Consider the following 17,157-nt stretch of genomic DNA (forward strand, 5'->3'; position numbering starts at 1 on the left):
CATGGGTTACGCCGGCGTAAACCCCTTTCCGCCAGGGTCGTAATGAGGGCCATAGTCACATAGGCTCAGAGTGTCGGATGCGGCTGTGTGCCATAGCATTACAGTGCAGTTCCATGTTTTGTTCTGTTGGATACTTTCATCTAATCATTGGAGGAAGCGTGTTAGCATTGCTGGCGCTTGCTGGAGCTGTGTCCTTGGAGCTGTGTTGGAGCAGACCAGAGCAAGGCTGGAACGGTGTCAGTGAGCAGGCGGGGTAATCTAATGTAGCAGTACTGATGGACTGCTGGATGGCTGGTCTGCTGTCCGTGGCTGTCCGTGGTTGGTGCTGGCCCACCAAAGGTGTCTGGTGCCCGGCGTTACTACAGCCTGCTGCCTCTTTGACCCTTCACCTTCATCATGTGCAACCTGGGAGATGTGGTAAGCGTGGTGAGCTTGGTAAGCGGCTCCTGCAGCTAGGGGAGAAATTACGAACCCCGATTGCTGTCCCCATGAGCTCCCTCTGAGCGCCCCCCCACCTACTGCCTTCCCACTAATTTGCATATCTCTTCTTGATAGAAGGTGGAACGAGTTGGTGGGTCTCTGTGTCTGTAGACTTTGGTCTTGGGTGGAGGAATTTGAAAACTAAGAGAGTGTGGAGGTGTTAGCTGCTTTGATCTCTCCGATCTAAAGACGTCTTTTCTGTTGTATCAGCTGGAAGTTCATGTCACCCTTATTTTACCTAACTCTAAGCAGAATGGTTGTAGTGCAACCATCAGGGCTTTAAGTGGGCCGGGGCCTGCCGGGGCTGGGCCCCGGCAGGCTCCGAAATTTCGTTTTGAGGCGGGGCCCTGCCGGGGCCCACTAATCTCCCCGGGCAGCCCCGGCCACTACACGAAAAGGCATTTTTTTCTACAGCCTGAAGCTCTCGCTCGTATGCGAGAGCTTCAGGCTTCAGAAAAAAATGCCTTTCAGCCATAATGGTGGCGCCGCACCTGCGAGGCATCCCTTTAATCAAGGGATGCACGTGGGCCGGCGCCACCATTATGGAGAAACGTGAGGCCGCTGGAAACAGAGGCCTTGCTTTCTAAATACTGAAGCTCCTGCGGATTCGCGGGAGTTTCAGTCTTTAGGAAAAAGGCCTCTGCTTCCAGTGGCCTCACCCTGTCAGCCTTAATGGTGACGCTGCCCCTCCACAGCTGGCGAGGGGCAGCAACACCATTAAGGCTGAATAGGCGAGGCGCTGTCCCCTGCCAGGCAAGCCTATACAAAATAAATGCCGAGATCAGAGCCCTCTCCCCCATAGGGGAGAGGGTGCTAATCTCTACAAAAGGCTGCCTGGCAGGGGTGCCAGTAGCCCATTGAGCCGGGACTCGTCAAGGGGGCGTGGCCTAACGGCCCACCAAGACCCCGGTGTTAGGCCACGCCCCCTCGATGGGCCCCGGCTCGATTTGTAGTGCCACTTAAGGCACTGGCAACCATGTAAATTCCTACACTCCTTAGAAGCCAAGGCATGACTTAGCAACCAATTAGGCAGTGTTTACCTGCCACTCGTCAGTGGATAGCTGGTCAATCTGACAATGAAGGGGAAAAATAAGAGATATTCCTGCAGAAGCGATGAAAAAAATCAAGTACCTACAGTGACTGAAACTGGTGGGTCTCAGTAGAAAATCAAGAGCTTTTTTTTCTCAAGCTCTTCCTAAAACCTATTGTGAAGTTGTTACACTGGAGACTACTGTTATAGACCTCCTGTCATCCAGAACGCCAGCAGCAGGAGAATTCATTTATGAAATCTCTGGGCCTGTGCTGAGGAACATTGAAAGGAGACTGAGCATTCTGCAGACAGAGGCTGGCGGAAGCTTGGAGAAAGAGTTGGAAGTTCATAATAGCCTGAATGAAAGACTGAGTATGTCGCCTGGTCTATTCAACACCCAAGCTACTAGTATTTCTTCTGATACCACAGGCAATGTTTCTGATCCTAGTCTGGACTCTTCATCAAGGACTGGTCATTCCTCGCTTCCCTTTGAGTGGGAGGACCTGGTGAGCAAGGAATCCTCTGACAAGCACTTGAGTTCATTAGCTGCATTGAATCTAGTCCTACTGTCATTTACCCATCTGTATGACACAGTGGCATACGAGGTGAGATCGAATTGCTGGGGGGGTGCATGCTTTTGGCCACTGCATACACATGGGCGTGGGAACTGGTAGACTCCCCTTGGGTTGCTGCTTCAACTTCCGCCCCGTCTGTTCCTCTCTATCCCTTCCATGTGGAGTATGGAACTGGCCTTCTCCTCCCATGGAGTCAGGGGGAGGGATTTCACAGTGCCACCTCCTGTGGCTGAGGTCTCTCTCCTGTGACTAGCACTGAGGATGCAGACCCTGGCCTTGAGGTCATTCCTTCGCTTTCAACAGTCTTCACTGCCCCGTGCGACAATGCCCACTTCCACCCCCTTGTTCTTGATGGTGACCCAGATGGTAGCCTGCCCTTGACAAGAGGTCCAACGCTGCCTGCTCCCAGAAAGCTATTAACTGTGGCAGACAACGTTGTCTACCAACACGTGGAGTTCTGCCTCTGTGAACTTCTGCTTTCAAAGCCTCATTTCAGGCACCTTAGGCTTTCCCCTTTCCTGCGGCATGATTTGCTAAGTATAGTGTCTGGATGACAACAGGAAATGGAAGATTCAGAGTGGATTGTACATTTCAAGATGACTGCCGCCATGCTTTGCGTTCCAGCGATGACACTATTTCAACTGGCAGCAATTTTGTGACTGTAATTCTGCTAGGGGAATGAAGACTGATTGTATGATGGTAACAGTAATTCTGCCAATTTTGGGTGGAATTACAGTCACTTATTCATTTACCGAGGTAATTCCGGATACCACAGCAGTAATGGCAGCAGCCTTACTCATGCTGATCAATGGGCCTCATTACAAGTGTGCCGGTCCGGTAACAACGGTGCCGGTAAGCTACCGGCACCGTTGATACCTGACCGGCATACTCTGATGTCTGCGAGCATGTGCCTTTCAGCCCGCCAGGTCTGACCTGGTAGCCGGAACAGCACCCGATCGCAGACCTTGAAGGATGCACCGGCACCATTAATGAATGGTGCCGGTGCATCCATCCTCCCCATTCCCATTGAGTCCAATGGGACTCGAATTGGAATGGTGAGTAATTTTTTCTGACACAATGCAATAGGGAATTACCGGGACCACTGGGGCTGTAATGTCCCGGCAAGTCCCCATTGCCTGGCGCTTGAAAAAAAATGACTCCGGCAACAGCTGTGCTGTTTTTACCGGCACGGCTACTGCTGGCTCATAATGAGGCCCATTATCTTTTGCTATGTGTCTTGAAAATGTAGTCATTAAACATAGAGGAGATTATGTTTTGATCCCACCTTACGATATGTTGTAGGACAATGGGTGTGGGCATTTGAATTATGTCTTTTGACTAGTTAAAAGTATTTACTACCTAGAGTAGTTCAAACTTTCATCTGGTCCACAGTAAAAATAAATACATCTTCTTTAGTTGCAGGTGCCTCTCAATAGGTCGGTGTGCATTTGCGCCCAAAATAGAGACCTGAAAAACCTGTGTTGCCTTGTTATAATAGGTAAATGTTATTTCTTTACAGTTTGTTTGTTTTTTGGTTTGTTTTATTTGCTCATATAGCACGCCTAATCCAAGAGTAATTGGGGGCATTTCTTAGTACATAGTTACAATATACAATAAACAGAATGAGTTACATTAATATACAGGAAGAAAGATACGAAAACATTGCAGGATTTACAGTAGATTGCAAGGAAATGAGATAACATACCAATATACAATGTAATATACAGGATTATACAAATGCGCAGATGGTATAGTTATCTGAGCAAGTTAAGCTACGCGGAAGGAAGTTCAGCCCCGTAATCGTGTCATGAGGCCTCAAGACAAAGGGTCAGAGGTCCGCAGAGGTAGCGTGATCAATTTGAGAGTGAGAAGAGCAAAGTTTTTATTTTGTGCCGAAAAGAGAGGAATACTGGATCATTCCTAAATGCCGGTGGTAGCTTATACCAGGTCTTGGCTGTGAGCACTGGGAAGCTGGATCCCCCAGCTTTCGTGAGCTTGAATTTTGGAATGTTTCGACAATGAGCATGGTTGGATCTGGAAGGTCTGGAAGATTCTTTTCTGGAGAAATTGTTAGTGAGGTACTTGGGTGCTGAGTTGTTAAGGCACAATGGGTGATCATAAGCGTTCTGAAGGTAATCCTGTCTTGGATGGGGAGCTATTTGGCATTACGACGAGTTTGATCAATGTGGCTGGAGCGAGGAATGTTAAGGGCTGCTCGCAGAGCTTTATTTTGCATTACTTGTAACTTATGCAAGTTTCTCTGACTAGTACCTAGCTAGAGAGTATTGCAGTATTCCAGTTTGGACATTATTAGGGCTCTTGCCAGAGGGAGACAGCTATCGGTGTTCAGGAAGGGTCTACAGGCATGTATTAGTTTGGCTGTGTAGGCCGTGGAAGATGAAGTGGCGTTGATTTGTTTTTGGAGAGTTAGTGCTGAGTCTAGATAGAATCCTAAGGTCTTTGATTCTTTGTCAACTTTGATGTGGATGCCATAGATAGTGAATGACTAATAATTTTGGCATAGCTTATTGAGTCTTAATTTGGAGCCAATGAGAAGGATCTCAGTTTTGCCATTTTCGAGACAAAGGCCATGATTGGCCATCCAAGCTTGTATTTTTTTAAATATGTCATTTAGGAGTAAGGAGTCTGCATGGTAGTTGCCTGACAAGGTGATCAATATTTGCGTATCATTCGCATAGTTTGTGTGTGAAACACTTTGATCATCTAGGTAATCAAACAAGATCTTCGTAAAGATGTTGTAGAGGGTGGGGGGGACGTAGGATCCTTGTGGAACTCTGCATGTGATGGGAGACGGGTCGGCTGTAGCAGAGGAAGAAAAGACCTTCATGGATCTGTCCGCTAGGAAGGAGTTAACCCATGCGGCGGCCTTGCTGGAGAATGAAGCATCTGTGATAAGGAGGTTGGTAAGGATGGTATGGTTGACTAGATCGAACAGAGTCAATAGATCTAGTAAGAGGAGTAGAGCGGGCTTGTCAGAATCTCTAGCTTCATCCATTAGGATTTTCAGATCCAGGAGGGCTGTTTCTGTCCCATGTCTTGGTCTAAATCCCGATTGTCTGAGGCCTAAGAGATTATTGGACTCAAGGTGGTTCTGGATTTGCATATAAACTGCCTTGTCTAAAATTTTTAGAAAGAAAGGCACAGTGGTTATGGGCCTGTAATTAGTCGGAATATTTGGGTCAATGTTGGGCTTCAGTAGCAGTAACAATTGGATTTAGAAATATTTTGTTTTGGTTTTATTGGTTTCACTGAGGACATTTTTTAAACAAATTGAATACATCAGTATCCATGGAGTCTATATATTTATCTAATAAAGGTTTTTCAATCCATCTAATTGTCGCATGGAATCATTGCCACAACATTTTTTTTCGTATCTCTATATTTTTTAACACATCCATTAGCACAGCAGGGTCCTAGCAAACCACAATGTTCCCCGATAGTAGGCACCAGATAAATGGCTCCTTTAGGCGCAAGCATTCTTTTTCAATGTTTGAAACCAAATGCCATTAGTCAAACAAGAAGTTCTTTTCTGCTCCAGCAGTGATCACAATCAAATGCAGAGGTTGCCCAAATAAGTATATATGGCTAATAGTAGACCTTTTACTGTTAGGGTGAGTATTATGAAACATAACATGAGCACACAGCTCAGTGTGCATTATGTGCACTGGACAGTTTCATGCTTGAATCCCTATCGCAGTAAATATAAAAAATCCGTCATCATTCCAATGTTCCCAAAATGCTCCTTGATTTTATACAAAACTGCCAGGAACTATTGTGCTATTTAGCCACATAACCTTTGCCATAGGTGATTTACTAACATAATAAGGAGCTTTTCTTATTTCTTGATCTTTTTAAATAGTATTTTATTCATAAACCGAGATTTCTTTAGAAACTGACCCAGAGATGCAGAATGGATGTAAACAAGACCCCCTGAGACTATACTAAAAGTGATGTACACAGTACACCGCCATAGACAGTGGCCACACAATCAAAGTTACTTACACTGTGAAGGGTGGCATATATTATATGCACTGTTCCATGAAGTGATTTATAATGGCAATGCTGGCATAATTCATGGGCATCATGAACATTATTTTTAATTGTTTTAAAATGTTTGACGCCAGAGAATTAATTTTGCATTGTATGGCTTTTTACCCTATTTTTCTCAAACATTGTGCTGTAAAGATGTTCTCATGTGCGCCTCCACCCTAGTATCTTATATATTACTTAAGGCTCCACTAAAATATTCCCCAGCTATGACTTATCAGTGCCCCACATCAGCAGCTGCCAGACCGAACAGCTTCTTCAATTGGAATGCACATAATAAGGTTTCTTGCTGTGTTCAGCGTAAGCATGAACATTGGGGTGCCCATGGCCAGGTACTATTCCCTGCCCTTGTTTATATGATAGATGGAAGATGTCAGGCTTGATTAAAACAGTAATCTTTCACCTAGTGCACTGCACAGCATGCCCCTGCAGCAACATGATCATCGTAAGCATGACACATACGTGGTGGTCCAATCTGCCCAGGTAGCCTCTGGCTCGGCATGTCCTTCTAAATGGAGCTTGGGAGGTCCCCCTTAGCAGAGGTCCCCTTCATTGTGTGTTACACCACTGAACATGTCATGGGTGCGGATCTGCAGTGATACACTCTGACTACACGCAGAAGTGTGTAGTCATTGCTGCATAAAGTGAACGGAGCATGCTATTAATAGACTAATAGACTGCACAACATGTTCCAGTCAGGGGGAGCTATGCAGTGACTAGAATGTGTGATGACGGCATGTATTTCTCAACAGCCTGTACAGGTGAAGCTCTGCTGCAATGCAAAATGGCCCTTGTATTTGCCTCTTCCCTAAACTTGGATTATTCTGTCAGACACAAAGAAGGCCCCAGCAATTGTCAGTTTCATGATCTATGATATGATATGATATGATAGTTTATTTATATAGCACCTATACACAATGTGTTTCAAAGTGCTTCAAGGCAAGGGAGGTAACAAGGGAAAATACAATGACATTCTTACAGGCCATGTGAAATTAACTATCGTACTCAGCCTGACAACATTTCAGATAGTGCAAAAGCTAAGACATAGATAAGGATGGGAGGTGGAGAGTGGGAAGGAAATGGAAACAGATAGGCGACTACCGTACTAGGCCCGACGACATTTCTGGTAGAGCCGGAGAAAAACAAAAGGCGAATGAGAGGAGTGCAGAAAGGGAGGGGAGGAACAAAAGAAGCGACTATCATACTAGGCCTGACGACATTTCAGATAGAGCTGGAGGGGCAGTGGGGAGGAAAAAAAACAGTAATGGGAGGGTGGAGGAAACAGACGAGGTTGCTATCATATTAGGTCCAGGGACAATTCTGATAGAGTAAGTGCATAGAAGAAAGTAAGGGGAGGAGATAGGAAAAGAGAGAAGAGAAAGGAGGAGAGAACAGAGAGTAAGCAGTCAAAAAGAGTGGAGAAGCAAGAGTGGAGAGCGAATACAATTGCAGAAGTCAGTAGTAACACATAATGTTGCAAGCCAGGATACAAGATGAAGATGGGAACAGCATGATTCAGGGCCACCATGAGTACAAGATGCAAAGGAAGTCCAGCATGAGAGTTGAGAAAAAGTGACACACCGTGAATGAATGAAGTCCATAAAAGTAAAATCCAGCATTGGCCACAAGACGGTGATGGTGAAACCAGAATGTATCAGGACAGACTCCTGCAGAAGTAGGCTGGAGGAGGTTGAGGGGGAGCAGGGTAGAAGAATCAAGCAAAACAGGCAACACCTGTGTGCGAGAAGGGGGGGCACAAGTCAACATCATGGGTGGACCAGAGGGGGTGGGGGTGGCCTGTGGGGACAGAGGGGGTAACACATGTTGGTGCATGCTTACCTGCTGTCTGTGCAGGGGGTCGGGCCCTGGGTCCTCCTGGTCCGAACAGGAATTGCCCTTTTCTTCGTCTGTCCTTCTCTGCAGATGCCCAGGCAAGAGGCGCCCTTGATCTAATAGGTAAGAGCAGGAAGGAAGAGGCAGGGCTAAGAAGGTGGGTGGTGCTTAGACCGGTGACCTAGATCCACTTGCACCTGCTCCCTATCTGCAAAGGAAAAGATGCTGGAGGGCTCCTTAAGCAGGGAAACATAGCGGCAAGCAGTCCACATCTACATAAAGCACTGCTATATGAAGATAATTGAAATATAGAAAAGAGCATAATTGATATAAATCAACAGACATTTGTTTCTTGTTATTAGCCGTTATTACCCCTTATAAAACTGTCCCACACTGAAAAAAATAATTTCTTTTGAAAACTGAAAACGTTTAAAGGATAGTTCCGGGACTTTTTTTTTATTGTCCCTACGGTTCGGCCATGTGTTTTTAAGCATAAATCGGTAGATCGTAGAAAACTTTCCTATGGACCTTACCCGACTTTTCGTCCATTAACGCACTCGAAATCAGCCGCCATTTTCTGATAATCCTATCATTTCCCCCCATCGACCTGGCTCACCTGCTTTTGCGGCACTAAATCAAATCCCCCACCCCTGAGCCTGACATCAGCAGACGCGTACCGCCCATTTCCCAACGCCAAAGCACGTTTCGTGTCAATAATCGCTGCGCCTCAGCTAATGAAGTGTCGCCATGGAAATGGCAGGACGCCTCTTTCCTCAATAAGTATAAACACACCGTTTCACAACACACAGCAGCAGATTTTCGATTCCATTACTCTCTCTGTGTTACTTTGAGTATTCTGTGACTCATTTCTGTGCTCTGGTCAGCTACCTTCGCCGCTTCTAGGCCTTGTGAACACCTGTACCATCTCTGTAAATTATTTTACTTTCTTTACCACACAATGGCTACAATAATGCCGTATATGTACGAGCCCGAGTACACCGAGGAAGAACTACTGGAAAGGCAAGCACGCGAAAACGATGGGGATTCGGACGGCAGTTGGGAGGACCAGTCAACGGATGAAGAGCCTGGACCATGTCGCATGGACGGCGTCTCCACCTGGTGCACGTGCATTCGGTGCGAGCTAATGCCAACTGAGGAGGAGAACTGCTGCTGCCGTGAAAATTCCGGGTGCTTGGCCTACATTTCGGAAGGCGAGCCAAGTCCGCAATGCATCACCGAGCTGCCAGAGTTCAGGGAAGCCTGCCTCTCACGGACCGTGTTGAGGATGATGATGGTGCTTATGCACGAACTTCGCGGCACTGTTCGTCCGCGTAATCCGAGTAACGAGTAAGTATACTCTGGTTGTGATGTCAGTGATGCCACTACTATTTCATGGTCGTCTCCCACATATAAAATTACATCTACATATCATTCGAATGAATGTAAATTGGTTCCATATTGTGCATTTTCTAGATAGAATTTTTTTCAAAGCAGAATGACATTTTTTACCTGAATCGACAGTGATAAGAAAGTTTTGTCATTTTAATACAGTTTGCATCTTTCATTTTCACAGGTGGTACAGGCTTTTGGCCTATCGTTGCTTCACTTGGTGGCTTCACGGGAGGCTCGGACACCGAGTTCGGAGAGTAATACCTGCCTGTGCGGTACTTGCCATTAGACAACATTTCCCCAGCGACAGTGGACAATACCACGGATTTTCCCTGGATGTGCTGCAACCGGAACTTTACAATGTGTAATGTTTATTATTTATGTTCAATTGAAATTAAGATCTAAAATAAAACCCAACATATATTTTAACAATGGTTGTTTTGATTTTTTAAATGAATCTAGTGTGTCTCCGTTGAATAGTCTTCCTGTGCCTTGTCTTGTCACACCACATGTCTCCGGCCAGCATCCTCCCTCACGCTGGCCGCCCACCTTCAATCCACATAACCGTTGAACCCATATGCAGCAGACATACATATGTTATTTTGCGGGTTGGCATCAAGCCTCCCGGCCTTGCCTCCTCCCCCAAAAATACTTACCACACCACTTTGTTCAAGCGTTGGCAATAAAAGGCCGTTGGATTTTATTGATACAAAACATGGTTATAGGTAAATAATCAATATAGTTGATCATAATAAATCATCCTTTTGGGCACCGGGTACAGAGATGACCCCCTCTGGCCCGTGCCGCCTTGCCACCACAGGCCAGCCTGCTGCTGACTAACTGCCTAGGCATCCAGGGTCTCCAGGGTGAACTGCACCCATATATTCTCCTGGGAGGGTGAGGTATTTATAAACTCACCCCCCTGCCTTGCATGTACTAGATCCTGCAGCCTGCCTCTTACATGCAGTTAGATGGCCTCTCCTTGGTGAGGCCCTGCGGCAAACGAGTCTTGCCTGCACGACCCCCGCCCTATCAAAGGCAGTTCGCACCGGGGTACTTGCGCTGGCAAGTGGAGCTGTCAGGGAGCGATAAGGCCAAGAGGTGCCAAAGACCATGTACACTTCAAAGTGGTCTATAGAGCATGGGTTGTTTTTCCCATGTCTACCTCCAGACCCCGTGTCTCCTGCCAAGCATCCCCCCTCACGCTGGACGCCCCCCTGCAATCCACATAAGTGTGTCTCCATTCACGAGTCTTCCTGTGTCTTGTCTGAACGACCACCGCCCCAATCCACCCCCCGCCCTATCAAAGGCAGTTCGCACCGGGGTACTTGTGCTGGCAAGTGGAGCTGTCAGGGAGCGATAAAGGCCAAGAGGTGCCAAAGACCATGTACACTTCAAAGTGGTCTATAGAGCATGGGTTGTTGTTCCCATGTCTACCTCCAGACCCCGTGTCTCCTCCCAAGCATCCCCCCTCATGCTGGACGGCCCCCTGCAAACCGCATAATGCCACGACATATACACGTCATTCATTCACAAACACACCCCTGTTTCGAATTCTTTATAACCCACTTCATATTTCTAATGAGAAGTTCTTTGCGCTTTGCTAGTCAACCCGTGAAGGTGCTGGTTATCTGCTCTTCGTCTCTGTGAACTTCCGTGACCACTTCGAGGAAACTCGTCAGTTTGTAACCTGTGAACTGCTCCCTGTTCTACGACAAGAAACTACTCTGATCCCTGCATCTAACTGTTTGTTCGTCAAGGTAAGGCCATGTACCATAATCATTTTGCGTCCAATTTCTTTTTCGTTCAAGACAGTACATGCAAGGAACTAGTCACATGTTCTGAGTTTAGTCAAATTATTTTTCTATTTTTTTAAAGTTATTCAAATACTTATCCGCATGTGAATAACGTGTATAGTTCCAAGAACCAAAACGAACCTTGCATTGAACCCTTTATGTGTCATTTAATTTTTTAACACATTGGTATTCATATAGAATTGTTGATCTTTACTTTTCAGAACTTTCCACAATGCCTGCCTGTTCCATTGGCGGTTGCCCTTCGAAGACCCATAAAAAATCTGAAGGTACTATAATGTATGTTTTCCCTAAAACAATAGATCAGATAAGAGAATGGGTCCGATATTGCGGATATCCACCGTCTGAGCTTGAAAGTAGAGTCCTAGAAGTCTTTGCGGACAAGAGGGGTGATCGATACTGCATCTGCAGCAGGCACTTTAGCTCAGACATGTACTCCACATCATTGCTAATAAAGAAGAACACACCGCGAGCGAAGTGAAAATTGCTCTCAACCGCTATTCCCACTCTATTCGTCCACATCCCTCCACTGGTGAGTCAAGTTTACATATTTATCTCTCGGCCTTGCGGTAGTGTGTAGCATTAGCTAACAATAATTTTCCCATTTATGTATCCACTCAATATGAAGGCGGAAGATTCTCCATCCGTGTCATTATTGCAGTCATCAGCCACTTCAAGCGCCTATCGGGTAATCTTACTTGGCTATTCTGCCACTGACTTGTTTTAGGCATGTAAATCAATAGTTTTAATTTATCGTGTAATTATTTTACCTAATGGTACACCCTTGTACTCGTCCTCTAGTCTTTGTTTTCAGTTATAATTATTGTTATCCAAAATAATGCAAGTACTGTCTTTCAGGGAGATGCTGAGGAGTCCAACGTATTGACGACAACCGTTGATGTCACTCAGATGCTCGAGGTACGTTTCCGGACAGTTCCATCGATGGAGATCATCAGATCTTGCATTCTTGTAGCGTGATTGTTACACACAATGTTTCTTTCGTTTTTAGCCATTGATATGTCCTTCTGTCGTCGCCCTCCTATGTGTCTTCTTTTTTCAATATTGTGTCCATTACTAATGAAAGTCCTATGTTTCAGGGAGTCGATGGAGCATTAGTCCAAGAAGAAGGGGGAGCATGCAGTTACGGGTCGGCGCAACAGCTTGCAGAAGTGTGCACCGCAGTTACATCGTCCCTTGATGTTCTTATGCATTTCGAGGTATGGATACAGACAGTTCGATCAAGCGAAATCATATGACGTGATTACATCCGCTATACTTCCTTCTTTATTAACGCAAGTACTATGTTTCAGGGAGATGACGGAGCTTCTTCTACAAGAACATCACCCCTAGTAGTTGATGCAGATCTCTGGGTGGTGACACTTCCAACGATCAAGCAAATCGAATCATATTTAGATATCCATTATTTATTTTAGACAACTGATCATTTGTGCAGGTCTATTTAGATGAGCCGTTGACGCCTGCACAAAGTTTATGTTCTTTTTAACAAAATAGAAAACCATACTAATGCAATTACTGTGTTTCAGGGAGTTACTGAAGCATCATCTTCAATAATATCATCAATGGAAGTCTATGAGGAGCCCGAGGTATGGATCTTGACAGTTCCATCTAACTAGATCAACAATGCGTGAATAATTGTCGTTTGAAAGTTCTACACAAAGCGTTCATTCGTGTTTTGCTATTGAGATGTAGGTGGGTATTGGTCCACAAGTACATTTTGTGTTTTCAATATTATTATACATACTAATGAAAGTTCTATGTTTCAGGGAGTCGATGGAGCGTCAGTGCGTGATGGATGTGCTTATCATGAAAATATAGTCGTTGCAGCGCAAGAGGAAGTGGAGACATGCACACACGAGTCGGAGCAACAGCGTCCTGATGTTGAAGTTCGAGGCAAGAAAGTTTCAAAGAAAAGAAAGCAAAAGAAGGTTAGTGTCCTGGTCACTATATTATGTTGTTTTTCACTGTTAATAGTTCAATACTGTAAGTTGTGTTTAAACTGAACATCCCTTTTCCAATCTGTCCTCTAGTTGCGAGTGGGTGTACTAGATCTACACAGACAGTGAAGCGAACGAGAGATGTTGCTTGTCAAACCTTTTGGCAGGGACTTGAGACTGGAGATGCATCGTGCCAATGGGAAGAATATGAAGTGATTGACAACGGAGCTATACCACCACCAGCCATTGATAGTGAATGTCCTCCTGGTAGTTCGGATGCAGTCGGAGATCAATTCACAGAATCCACACCCGCAAAAACTAAGACCGCGAGAAAGTTGAAGAAATTGTTTTATTCACCCATCGCCGGAGAAGGAACAGATGTTGCAATGGAAGAGAATGAAGTGGACGACAATGAAACACCATCAATATCACTGAACATAGCGGAAGACGATATCAGAGATTCTACCTTTCATGTGAGTGACATGTCCTCAACGTTACAGGCCGAACCAGCTGGGATGCAGAGTGACAGTATAAGGAAAGAGGCCAAATTCATTGTATTCGATAGTTGTTTGATTGATATTATTATTCGGATGAAATGTGGGCATTCGGTTGGTGGGGAAGTATGTGTGGAGCCATTGATTAATGTGACTCGTGCAATTCGAGGCACTAACCTTAAAATACATGCCACCTGTACAAAATATCATCCTTTCTCATGGTCTGCACAACCCATGCTGGGGCAACTGCCAGCAGGCAATCTACTTTGTGCAGCGGCTGCACTTTTTAGTGGTTCAAGTTTTAAAAAGTTAGAGTCTTTCTTTCAGTTTGTGGGAATCCATTTCATTGCGAAAACTCAGTTCTACAAATACCAAACCGATTATCTATTTCCAGCCATTAGCGAAGCTTGGAGAATGGAAAAAATGTCTATTGATAGTACATTCGCGGGCAAACGGTTCAGGCTAGCCGGTGATGGACAGTGCGACAGCCCAGGATTTTCAGCCAAGTACTGCACCTACCACTTTCAGGACATGGAAAGTAAGAAAATTGTGAGTTCGGTGGTCGTGCAGGTGTCACAAAGTACATCCTCAGTGGCCATGGAGAAAGTTGGCTTTGTAGCATCATTGCAAGAACTACAATCGCGGGGAATAGTGATCGACCTGATAGCCACGGACAGACACGTTTCAATTGCCAAGACAATGAGAGAAGAGTACAAAAATATAAATCACCAATTTGACGTATGGCATCTTGCAAAAACAATCAATAAAAAAATGTCGGCTGCAGGTAAAAAAAAAGATATGCAAGGTATTTCACAGTGGTCCAAGTCAATCAGCAACCATCTTTGGTGGAGCTCAAAAACATGTGGAGGGTCGTTGGAAATTCTACTGGAAAAATGGCGGTCAGTAATGCTACACTGTAGCAACGTTCACCGCTGGACCACAAACCAACATTTCCACAATTGTGAACATGGCCATTTGTCCACAGAGGAGGCACGGAAGAAGAAGTGGTTGATTCCTTCATCACCCACTCACAAAGCCATTGAAAAGATTGTATTTGATAAAACTATAACAAGAGATTTGAGGGGACTCACGGAATTCTGCCACACAGGAGATTTGGAGGTGTTCCACAATATGTGCCTAAAGTACAGGCCAAAATGATTGCATTTTGGCATGGAGGGCATGATAAATCGGACTCTTCTAGCGGTCTTGGCACATAACCATAATGTTGGCCGTCAACAAAGTAGGACGACCGGAACTTTAGGGACGCTTCGCTACAATAAGGCCTTCACTAAAAGAAGTAAACAATGGGTGATCAAACCAGTGTTTGAGGATATGCAATATGAGTTTATTGAGAGACTTATTGTTGATGTCCTAGATAGGCACATACATGGAGTTGTGAACGAACCTGTGCAGGGGACAACTGCATTGCCACCCAACATTGCCTCTGTTCCATGTCCACCTAAAGCAGAGCTCATTGAGAAATACACATCACGGTTTAAATGATTGTAATTTGATTGTCTGTTCTCTCGAGTCTCCTCATGTTGCAGGCCCATTGAATATGTGTAGCTATGTATTGTGTAAATAAAAGTGATTGCTCTGTGAGTCCTGTGAGATGGCCTTACACTGAATGTAGCTAACTAGGAATGTGTGCTCGTTCAAAGTGAAGGTCAGCTGCTTTGAATTTTTGCTCGGGTGCCGGAATGGCCCACGACTCAGTATAAGGTTCTATTGTTATTTGACCTTGACAGGCCGGGACCATCCTGAAAGACTTCTTTTTGGGGGTGTGGGGCAATAACGTAAGAAATGATAATGAATATAATTTCAGAAACGAAAGCCATTTAATGTTCGTTCATTAGAAGAAATAACGTCGGCATAGAAGGAGTGGTATTTCGGGGCTTCCCTACGCACAGACACAATGGAAAATGCAAATATAATGTAAGTAACTCTTTAGATGAGTTTATATCGCAATTTAATTACTATAAAGTAGCTTTAAAGACGGGTTAAGTTGTACTTGTTCGTTCTATGTGGCATATTGTTTTGTACCGCGCACTATCTTGAGGAGAACCATCTCCTTTTACGGAAGCACCTCAAAACCTTCCTCTTTGCTTCTGCTTTCTCTCTCCTTCTCCCCTGCTACAACTGGTCCACTGTCTGCGACCTCGGTCCTGGGCCCTTCCACTCTCCACCTGCACTGCCTCCCTGTCAACCCCTGCACTGGGGGACTGTCTCAGTATCCTACAGCCCCCCCTTGACGTATAATACCCAGTTGCACTGTCCTAGCTATGAAATAATTTCCCGACCTAATATATAAAATGAATAATTTTAATAAAGATCTGATGGTGAGACTAATTTCATTTTTTATGTTTTTAAAACAGGTACATCCTTCATTATTGTATGTGTCACGAGTACCAGACACCGGCGGATGGCTTTTACAACCGCCAGTTGCTTCTCCGCGTGAACAACGTTACCACCCTGACCATTTTATGGGACGATCGCCAAGTACAAGTATGCCCTTACGCGGTACTAACGGCTAGATGCAACATACAGATCATTGTGGTGGCCTAGTGCCTCGTTGTTGGAACAGCCATGCGATTATCAGTGCGACCGAAGAGCTTATTTTATCGTAAGCCAACACCCTGTGTACTGCACACGAACATCGCTTGCCTCAAAACGAACTATTTTGGATCGAGAGCAAAGAAAAATGCAAATCGCTGAATATTCTCTAAACATTTGATGTCCAATAAATGTACTTTGCCAAATGTACAATCTTGCCGTTTGCTTTTAAACCACAGTTTCATATTCCGAATTGTGGCGCTGTATTGTGAGATGATCTAAGACCCTGTGTACAGCAAAGGAACATCGCGTGCCTCAAAACAAACTTTTTGGAACGTGAGCAAATAAAAAAGCAAATCGCTGAATATTCTCTAAACATTTGATGTCCAATAAATGTACTTTACCAAATTTACAATCTTGCGGTTTGATTTAAAAGTACAGTTTCATATTCCGAATTGTGGCGCGCTGTGTTGTGAGCTGATCTGTGTTGGTTTCCGGGTTCTGTGTGGAGACGCGTAGAAGACGCCTGGGCGCGTTTGCCTACGCAGCACAGTCACGTCACGGATAGAGGCAGGGAATATGAATGTTTTGATAAAATCTGTTTCAGGGGCGGGGGATTTGATTTAGTGCCGCAAAAGCAGGTGAGCCAGGTCGATGGGGGGAAATGATAGGATTATCAGAAAATGGCGGCTGAATTCGAGTGCGTTAATGGACGAAAAGTCGGGTAAGGTCCATAGGAAAGTTTTCTACGATCTACCGATTTATGCTTAAAAACACATGGCCGAACCGTAGGGACAATAGAAAAAAAGTCCCGGAACTATCCTTTAAGTCATGTAAATCGCGAGAAGCAGTTTTCTATTTTGGTTGCACGACCCCATTTACCTTCATATACATTTTCTTAAAATGAATGGAATTGTTGGTGCCCTTATTTTAAAAAGAAAAATGGAAGTTGACCCAATAGTACTG

Source organism: Ambystoma mexicanum, chromosome 3q (genome assembly GCF_040938575.1).
Source record: "Ambystoma mexicanum isolate Mex_15411 chromosome 3q, UKY_AmexF1_1, whole genome shotgun sequence".
NCBI lineage: Eukaryota > Metazoa > Chordata > Amphibia > Caudata > Ambystomatidae > Ambystoma > Ambystoma mexicanum.